At 44.1% G+C, this 8,980-nt stretch overlaps 1 long non-coding RNA gene across 2 annotated transcripts in view; it reads left to right on the top strand.

The window, feature by feature from the left end:
- Positions 1 to 3,574, top strand: part of LOC310659275 — a 22,989-nt gene extending 19,415 nt beyond the window's left edge. Inside the window, exons 3-4 of one of the 2 annotated variants that reach the window (XR_014502707.1) lie at positions 960 to 1,288; positions 2,161 to 3,574. This is a non-coding gene — a long non-coding RNA (uncharacterized lncRNA). Of the gene's footprint in view, positions 1 to 699; positions 1,289 to 2,160 lie in introns of those variants that run through there. The other variant, XR_014502708.1, reaches the window with a different exon arrangement.
- The last annotated feature ends 5,406 nt before the right edge of the window (positions 3,575 to 8,980 follow it).

Raw genomic sequence — 8,980 nt, 5'->3', positions numbered from 1 at the left:
TAGATAGAGAACTGCCACATTGTGGATGCAGCTAAGCTGAAAGGGCAGCAGCTGGGGCCAACGAAATGCCTATGGGAATCAGGATCTGGAGGCAATAACTCTATAAATATTGTATAAATTTGCTCCAGTCCTTTAGGAATACTTGATCTTGCTGGTTTTGGATTTTTCCTGCCAGTTCCGCGAAGTCCATCATCTTCATCTGCCCCTACGGTATCTGAAAGATTATTGTAAGCAATTAACATCAGGGTTTGCTTTGAAATTTTGTTTGTTGTTGTTGTTTAGTCGTGTCCGACTCTTCGTGACCCCATGGACCAGAGCACGCCAGGCACTCCTGTCTTCCACTGCCTCCTGCAGTTTGGTCAAACTCATGCTGGTAGCTTCAAGAACACTGTCCAACCATCTCGTCCTCTGTCGTCCCCTTCTCCTTGTGCCCTCCATCTTTCCCAGCATCAGGGTCTTTTCCAGGGAGTCCAAAGTATTTGGAGCCTCAGCTTCAGGATCTGTTCTTCCAGTTTAGGAATGTGCAAACGACTAATGCAAGAAGTGCCCTGTTGGATCGGAACAACAGACCATCTAGTCCAGGTATCCTGGGCCAACCACAGCAAGTTTGTCTTAAATTGCAAACTGAATCAAGTTTCTCTCTCGCCCCTATTTCAGTGTGTGTGTGTGTGTGTGTGTGTGTACGGTATATATATATGATTGCACTGTAATTAAAAACAAAAGCAAAATGAAACAGGACAGAACATCAAGTCTGCAAAAAGTCAGAATTTAAGGGAAGTAAATAACTACATTCCGAAATGAATTCTAACCAGCCTAATTTTTGAATCTCAAATGTTGATTTGTTATGAAACCAGCTGGCAGAACTGCAGATAGAGTACTCCCTCCTCCTCTTTCCCTACCCTGTATAAATCCCTTTCCAACTCATGTATCATCAGACTTCTCATTTTTTTTACTGACAGGGCTTAGTCCAAAGAAGAACTTTTAATGTGGAAAGAAAACGTCAACCCAAACTGCTAATCAATGCATACAGACTCGGGAAAATCAGTTCGAATGACCAGAGGGTTTCCACTCCCCCCTGGAAAAAAAAAAAAGAGTGTAATTTGCTTTACAAGCAAATGCCCAAGTTAATACAAAATCCTTGTTTGGGGTTTGCCAGCTGATTTAATCCTGGATGAGCCAATGAAAGCCAACACACACTTCAGGGGTGCTTAAGTTATTCCTTCAAAGTTTCTTGTGGAGTCTGTTTTGCAGAGACAACGCTGGTTGAGAGGCTTCAGTTGGATTACACGTAAGTTTACAAAAAGTGGTTTTTACATATACTTAAGACTGCAGTCCTAAACATATTCCCTTTTATTTACTTTCCCTTCACTTCTTTCTGTATTTTTTTTTAAGTCATAGTAGTTAAAAACAAAGCTTCGCCACCAGCTTTTCCAACTGAATACTCTTTAATTCTGCTCTTATTTTATTATTTGAAAGTTTGTGTGCGTGGGTGTTATGCAAGATCACATCACGATGTGCTGAAAAGTGATATCACATACTATAAACACACATTGCTGCAGGCTGAAAAGGTCATCTGTGCTATAGATTGTAAATGTTTATTGTATTTAGGGCTTTTAGATAACCATTTAGAGGTTTATGGTTTGCAACAAGGCACCCTTCAGTGGTGAAGTGCAAAATATGTAAGTTACATTAAGGCGATGTGAGCTTTCTCTCTGTCCTGCATGATATCTTCATCTGATTCTACTGTATGCTGAAATTTTCAGCTGCATACAGTGGTACCTTGGTTTACGAACTTAATCCATTCCAGAAGTCCGTTCTTAAACCAAAACTGTTCTTAAACTGAGGCGTGCTTTCCCTAATGAGGCCTCCCACTGCCGGTGCCCTTCCACCGTTCGGATTCCGTTCTTAGACCAAGGTAAAGTTCTCAAACCAAGACACTATTTCCGGTTTTGCAGAGTTTGTAAACCAAATCGTTCTTAAACCGGACTGTGCTTAAACCGAGGTACCACTGTACAAGGCATCCGTTGAGGCTGGCCGTAGTACAGTGTGAAGACTGTATTGTGCTAAAGTAGGGCTGCCTGTCCTATAGTTTCCGTGGTTTTGTGGGTTGGGCAGTTGCACACATCCCCTTTCTGAAAACCATCTTACATCCATTTACAGGACTGGTGTTGGCAATGGGCATCATTGGGCAGCTGCTGAGGACCTAATGATCCAGGAAGGGCCCACCACTGATGTCCTTCCTGGTTTCAGGGCCCTGTTGAGTTCTACACCATTGTTCTTCAATCTTGCATTCTCTGAGGTTGATTGACTTCAACTCCTATCATTCCCAACCAACTTAGTCAATGGTTAGGCATCATGGGCATTGTAGTCTAGAAATATCTGGGCGCTCAAAGTTTAGCAATTCTTCTGTAGGCCAAGGCTTGTAATTATGCTATAAATGGTGCCCAAAGCTCCAGAATGACACTGTGTCAGGAGTATTTTGGAGCATTGTAGAAAAATTAATTTAGGTCCTGAAGACATACAGCACTCATGGGTCAAATTCTGCTGATGCCTGCCACCAGGGCTCATAGGAGGGGCTCACCCGCTAAGGAGGGCACTACTAGCATGGCCCCATAGCATTGTCTCTATATTAATGCACAGAGTATGGGAAACAAGCAAGACGAATTTGAGCTCTTAATACAGGATTGCAAATATGACCTAATAGGCATTACTGAAACCCGGTGGGATGAGACTCATGACTGGAATGGAGGAATAGAGGGCTTCAACTTATTCAAAAGAAGATACCAAATGGGAAGGGTGGTGGAGTAGCATTATATGTAAAGTATGGGTACACTTGTGAAGAGATCCTTGACTTGGATCATGAAAAGCAGATTGAGAGTACATGGGCAAAAATTGTAGGGGAGGGAAACAACAGTGACCTTACCGTGGTTGTCTGCTATAGACCACCAAGCCAGACTGAAGACTTGTGTAATGCCTTCCTAGAGCAGATTACCAAACATTCAAAAAGGGGAGATATAGTAATCATGGGAGACTTCAACTTCCCTGATACCTGTTGGAACTCAAACTATGCCAAGAATGTAAGGTCTGACAAATTCATCTGTTGCCTGGCTGACAATTTCATTTCCCAGAAGGTGAAAGAACCAACAAGGGGATCATCTATCTTGGACCTGGTCCTCATCAACAGGGAGGAACTGATTGACCAAGTGGAAGTACTGGAAGTTTGGGAGGAAGTGATCAGGTCCTCTTGGGTTTCATGTTACAGAGGCAAGGGAAAGCTTGAGGAGCTACTGGGTGAGATTCCATGGTCAGAAATACTCAAAGAGAAGGAAGTCCAAGATGGATGACACCAACATTAACATCTTTGTGGTTCTTGGTTAAGACATAACTCTTCCTTTGAGGGACTGTAATAATCATGTTCATTGTTCCTGTGGAGGTTTTCTTTTTTTTAGTGAGCTCTTGTAGTTTCATTGTTAAACTGGATGTTTTTTGTTTTGTTTTCTTCCCAATGTGGCCTAGAGATATTTTGTATTAGATGACAAATGAAATGAATAAATAATAATAATGACTGTTGTTATTCGGTTGGCCCTTATTTATTGGAACACCAACCCCACAATTTCCCTTCATTTGGGGCATTGACTCATGAGAAATGACTCGACTTTATTAGCAGGTTGAATTTCTTGTAATTTATGGTGTGTCCCCAAACTCCTGGTCATCTGGACCTGGCTGGTAGCTTGGCTGTGATCTTCCTGTGGCATTGTTGAACATGAGACTTCAGCGAGTCTTAATGCTCCTGGATGCATGATGTTACATCACGGCTGGCACTGAGATGACAACATGATTGAGGATGGGATAGGGAGAGCATGATGGATAATCAGCCACCTGATCCAATACAGCTGTGTGTATCCATTTCGATATAATTGCAACACGAATTCATAATGTAAACTCTGATGTAACATTATGCACCAACTCAACTCAACTTAATTACTGTACAAATGAACAACAGAGTAAATGACAAGCAGAATCCAATTAAAGTAATCAAAACTTGGGTGGAGAGGTGGCAGAAGGCGGTGCTTGAACTCCAAAGGAAAAATACGCTCTCGTTTGGACATAATTACTCTTCTTACTTTTTCTTTTTTTTTTTAACTCAGCCCCCCCGGCGTTTTCTCTTTCTCACTCTCTGTTTCCCTTTTTAATTTCTGCACCTTTCCCTGATAAGAGGAAAAACTAGTCTGGACCTATCTTTTAAGAGCAAATGTTCCCTGGGTTGTGCTCATCCTTTCTGCGTTTTTGTACGTTAATCATTAAATATAATTAATTACAGCATCTTGTAATTAACTTGGAAGGAATAATTATACAAGGGAATGGGTTTGTAACCACATCACATTTCTTTGATTTGGGAGGGAGTAAAAATAGGATAAACGGCTTGTGGAATTAGATGAATAAAGCTGGCTTCATTCACCTGGAGATGAAATGTTGCGCTCAAACTCGGGAGCCAATTTATTCAGTCAGCTGAAGGAGGCAAATGAAGCTTTTCCTGCACTGTGCCATTTCGGGGCTGCCAATTGGGAATGATTGCATGTCTGAGTGCTCTCCCATGGGAAAAACAAGTCCCTGAAAGTCCCTGAATGTTGAAAACCAGCATTTTAGGTGTTAACGGAAAAATCCGAGGGCTCCCTTGGACAAAAACAAAGACACCAACCGGGATAACTTGGAGCAAAACAGCAGCCTGTAGGCTTGGCCTTTATTGAATACTGTCGTGACAGGACTCCCACCCGCAACAAGATGAAGCAAAATGGAAGTCCAGAACAAAAGAAGACCCCAACTTTTATTAGTTACTAATCCCCCAAACTACACCCCTAAGACTACATCACAAAAAGGAGGGGTTGAGGGAGGAGTTGTGGAGGTAACCTGAGTGTCTTGTCACCTGGCTGGTCCCACCTTTCCCCCTCCCCATGAGTCATTTCCAGAGGACAAAAGGGAGTTTGCAGTTTCCTGCCCCCAGAGGAAAGATCTGATCATTGTCCTTTGTTCCAGTCCATGTTGAATCCACTCCCATATGCAAGTCCTTTGTGACCTGGAGGGTCTTCTGTCTGGGACCATCAAGGTTGTCATGCCAACTGGGCAGGGCTCCTGTGTATGTGCTGGTATGGTTAAGGGATTATGGCTGTCCTGTATCAAACCACCCACCTTTGATAGTCCTTCCTTCATGGAGTAAAATAAAAGTGGAGCAGTGTAAATCCGATGAATGGTTGATTTACTATGAATTTATAACAGAAACGTTGCGTATGTTGTGTGTGTGTGTGTGTCGTGTTTGTACAAACTGAATGATTTTGTGTGTGTGTGTGGGGGGGTGCTGTTCCTACAACATAGGGAAATGGTTTGCCCTAGTCTATTCCCTGCATCAGGAATGGGGAAACTGTGGCCCTCCAGAGATTGTTGGAATACAGCTTAGAATCATAGAATCATAGAGTTGGAAGAGACCACAAGGGCCATTGAGTCCAACCCCCTGCCAAGCAGGAAACACCATCAGAGCACTCCTGACATATGGTTGTCAAGCCTCTGCTTAAAGACCTCCAAAGAAGGAGACTCCACCACACTCCTTGGCAGCAAATTCCACTGTCAAACAGCTCTTACTGTCAGGAAGTTCTTCCTAATGTTTAGGTGGAATCTTCTTTCTTTTAGTTTGGATCCATTGCTCCGTGTCCGCTTCTCTGGAGCAGCAGAAAACAACCTTTCTCCCTCCTCTATGTGACATCCTTTTATATATTTGATGAACTTGCATGACTTTTGCCAGGCTGACTGGGGCTGATGGGAATTGGAGTCTATCACACACCCTCAGATAAAAATAGGGACATTCTTCACTCCCCCAACTGACCATCCTTGACCTCCCATTATTTTGGTGCCCCCAGCCCCTCCACCACCACTGCTCCACCGGGATACACCACAAACACCCTCCACTGTCCTGAGAGCTTGATTTTGAGATGAAGGGCAGGATATTAAATATTATCAATCAGATCTGGTGGTTGAATTAAAAAACCAATGGGGTGGAAGTTGCTGGGGAAACTTCCTAAGAACTTAGCTCCATGGAAGACGGGCAAGATAAGTAAGACAATCTGGCATGGACTGATACTGACTGGAAGGTCTGATGCAGAGGCATGGACAGTTCAATGGTTCACGGAGGTAAGAATCTTGCAGTTCAGTGTCTGCGAGGGAAGGTAAAGTTGTCAGTTTGGCTGTGGCTAACACCTCGCACAGGGCCAAGCGGAGGACTGAGAAGCACTCCCGCGAACTCAGAAAACTTAGGCACAGGAAATGCAGCAGGCTGAGGTAAACGTCAGAGCAGTCAAAGGTTTGAGAAAGTAAAACTTGAAAGTAGGGTAAGTCGAGAATGAAGTTTGACAATAAAGGGCTGAGGAAACGGGGAATTTGGTTCAGTTGGGCTTTTAATTCACCTCATGTTTTTCTTTTCATTTTTGTGTGGCGATCACACAGGGTCCCCGGACATTTCACCGTCTATTGATCCCTGTGCCACCACTTTATTTCTCGCTGCCACCACCCAGGCCCTACCTGGTACAATACTGAGTCCAGTCAGGGTTAAATTGGAACATAAACTTCTGTTTATTTATTGCAGTTTAACAAGCGTGTGGTTTCATAAACGGTATCGGTCAATTACAATCATAGGGTGCCTATCCAGACCTATAACTTCCGCTACCTGCTCTCCCTCACTAAACCACCTCTCAGATATTTACTTGTCTTCCTAGCTCCTAACTGTTCCTGACTCAGCTTATTTCGCTACACTAAGTCAACCTACCCACAGACTCTATCCCAATTCACTCCCACTCCAACCAACCACCCAACTCCCAACGAACTCCCTTCTCGCCCCTCCCAGAGCTGGTTTTATAGTCCCTCTGACTCCACCCCTGGGTTCTGATTGGGTAACTTGTTTAACTATTTCACCTCCAGCACCCCTTTCCCAGGGAATTCTGGGAACTGAAGTTCTGTGAGAGGAATAGGGATCTCCTAAACACTCTCAGCATCCTTAACAGGCTACAGTTCCCAGGATTCTTCGGGGGATGACTGGTATGATGCTGCTTTAAATGTACAGTGCAGATGAGTGACAGGCATCTCTGCTGGATTGCCAATGAAAGGTTACAAAGTGCGTCCATTCTAAATGCAGGCTCTTCTCTTGGTTTCCTGTCTTCTGTGAAACTGCTGACTCTCCTCCTTCTTCCCACAGGAGCATAAGAAATTGCCTTATTATAGCTGGTCTGACCCATCTTAGCTCCCCACGGTTTCAGACAGGGGTATCTCCAAGCCGTACCTGGAGTTGTTGGGGATTGAGATTCTGCTTGCAACACAGATGTTCTGCGCTGAGCTATAGCCCTCCTTAGAGAACATCTCTTAGACCACAACTCTTACACTGCAATCCTCAGCCCACTTACCTGGGAGTAAGTCCCGTTGAATTCAGTAGGGCTTACTTCTGAGCAGACATGGTTAGGATTGCACTGCTATTCGGTCTCTTGTTTGTTCCTACCACTGAATCATGTAAGATTCCTTCTCTCTCTTTCCCGCTTCCTTCCCTCCAGTCTTTAATATTTGTTTTTAATTCTTCTGCTCCCTGATTCTCTCTCTCTCTCTCTCACGTTGATCATCTTTGTCCTTCAGGAACAAACATAATTGGCTCCCTCTTTTTCACCAGATTAACTTTAAGCTCCTGTTACCTGCTTTTAAGTGTTGTCATGGTCTTAGTTCTGGCTATCTCTCATCTTGGTTTCTCTCCTCAGCTTTTTTTGCTCTCCAGATATCAATCTTTTATTTTAACCTCACACACGATGTCTTGGCTTTGTTGTTCTTTCTTAATCTCAGCTCTCCATATGCTAAGATGCTATTGATCCAATTGGTGCCTTTGCATCCTTGATTTTAGAAGTTATTGGCAATTCATTTTTTTTTTTGTTCCTGCTGTTTCTTCCCAGCTAGTAGCTTTTCTTCTGACTGACAGTTTGCAAGGTATTCTTCTTTCCTCTTCCCTCCTTTTATGTTTTTTCTTTTTATGTTTATTCCAGGTGCTTATGTTCCACTGAATATTCAGAATTTCTAAGAATTTGGGAAGAAAATGAAAAACCATATGGAGAATGAAAGCAATTAAAATTCATCCCTTACAAAACTCCCTTACAAATGCCTGTGGAAATAGGAAAGTCTTTTCAAAGCGCATGAAGTTCACAAGGGAGGGGGCCTGCCTGGTCTGCAGTTTTCTCCCTTGCAAAGCTACAATTCCCAGCACCCTTAAAAAACTACGGTTCCCAGGATTCTTGGGGGGAAACAATGTGCTTTGAATGCATGGTGTATACTTAGCCCAAGTCAGCTGGCAAAGTCTTAGGTATGAGGCTAGTATTTTGCTTTTTGTTTTATTCAAACTTTTGAGCGCAGGGGTTGATAATTGTGGCCCTGCAGGCATCTCTAGCTGGCCCTTAGGATCTTCTCAAATATGAAATACCTTTCTTCAGTGCTTTTTTTCTGGGGGGACGCAGGGGTATTGTCAGGGAACTGCCATCCGAGCCAGAAGGAGAGGGAGGGCTCCAGAGGGATTCCGGAGAGCGTCCCGGGAGGGAGAGAAGCAGCACATCTTCTGGGGAAGGAAATCAGCGTAGCACCAGTGGAGAAGGGGGGCAGATGGGGGAATCGGCGAGGTGGCTCCAAGACTCCTTGCCAGGGACCAGCGGGGAGAGCACGGGTCCTCCCATGCCCACACCCTCCCTACGCAGAAGGCTTCCGCGCAGGGAGAGTAGGCGGAGACTAGGTGTCGAAGAACTTTTATGCTGGAAGAAGTTCAAGAAACACCCACTGACGGATTCTGCCAGCGATTGAGACAGCCACGGGCGATTGGCTGTCCAGACAGAAAGGGTTCACTCAGGCAACCCACCCAGGTGTGGCGCCGATTTACGCACGAGCAACCCCTAGAACCATTACAGGTATGCATAAC

Source organism: Podarcis tiliguerta (assembly GCF_965153285.1).
Source record: "Podarcis tiliguerta genome assembly, chromosome: 10".
Taxonomy (NCBI): Eukaryota; Metazoa; Chordata; class Lepidosauria; order Squamata; family Lacertidae; genus Podarcis; species Podarcis tiliguerta.
Note: the sequence above shows the minus strand (reverse complement) of the source record. Positions and strands in the feature narration are given on the sequence as shown.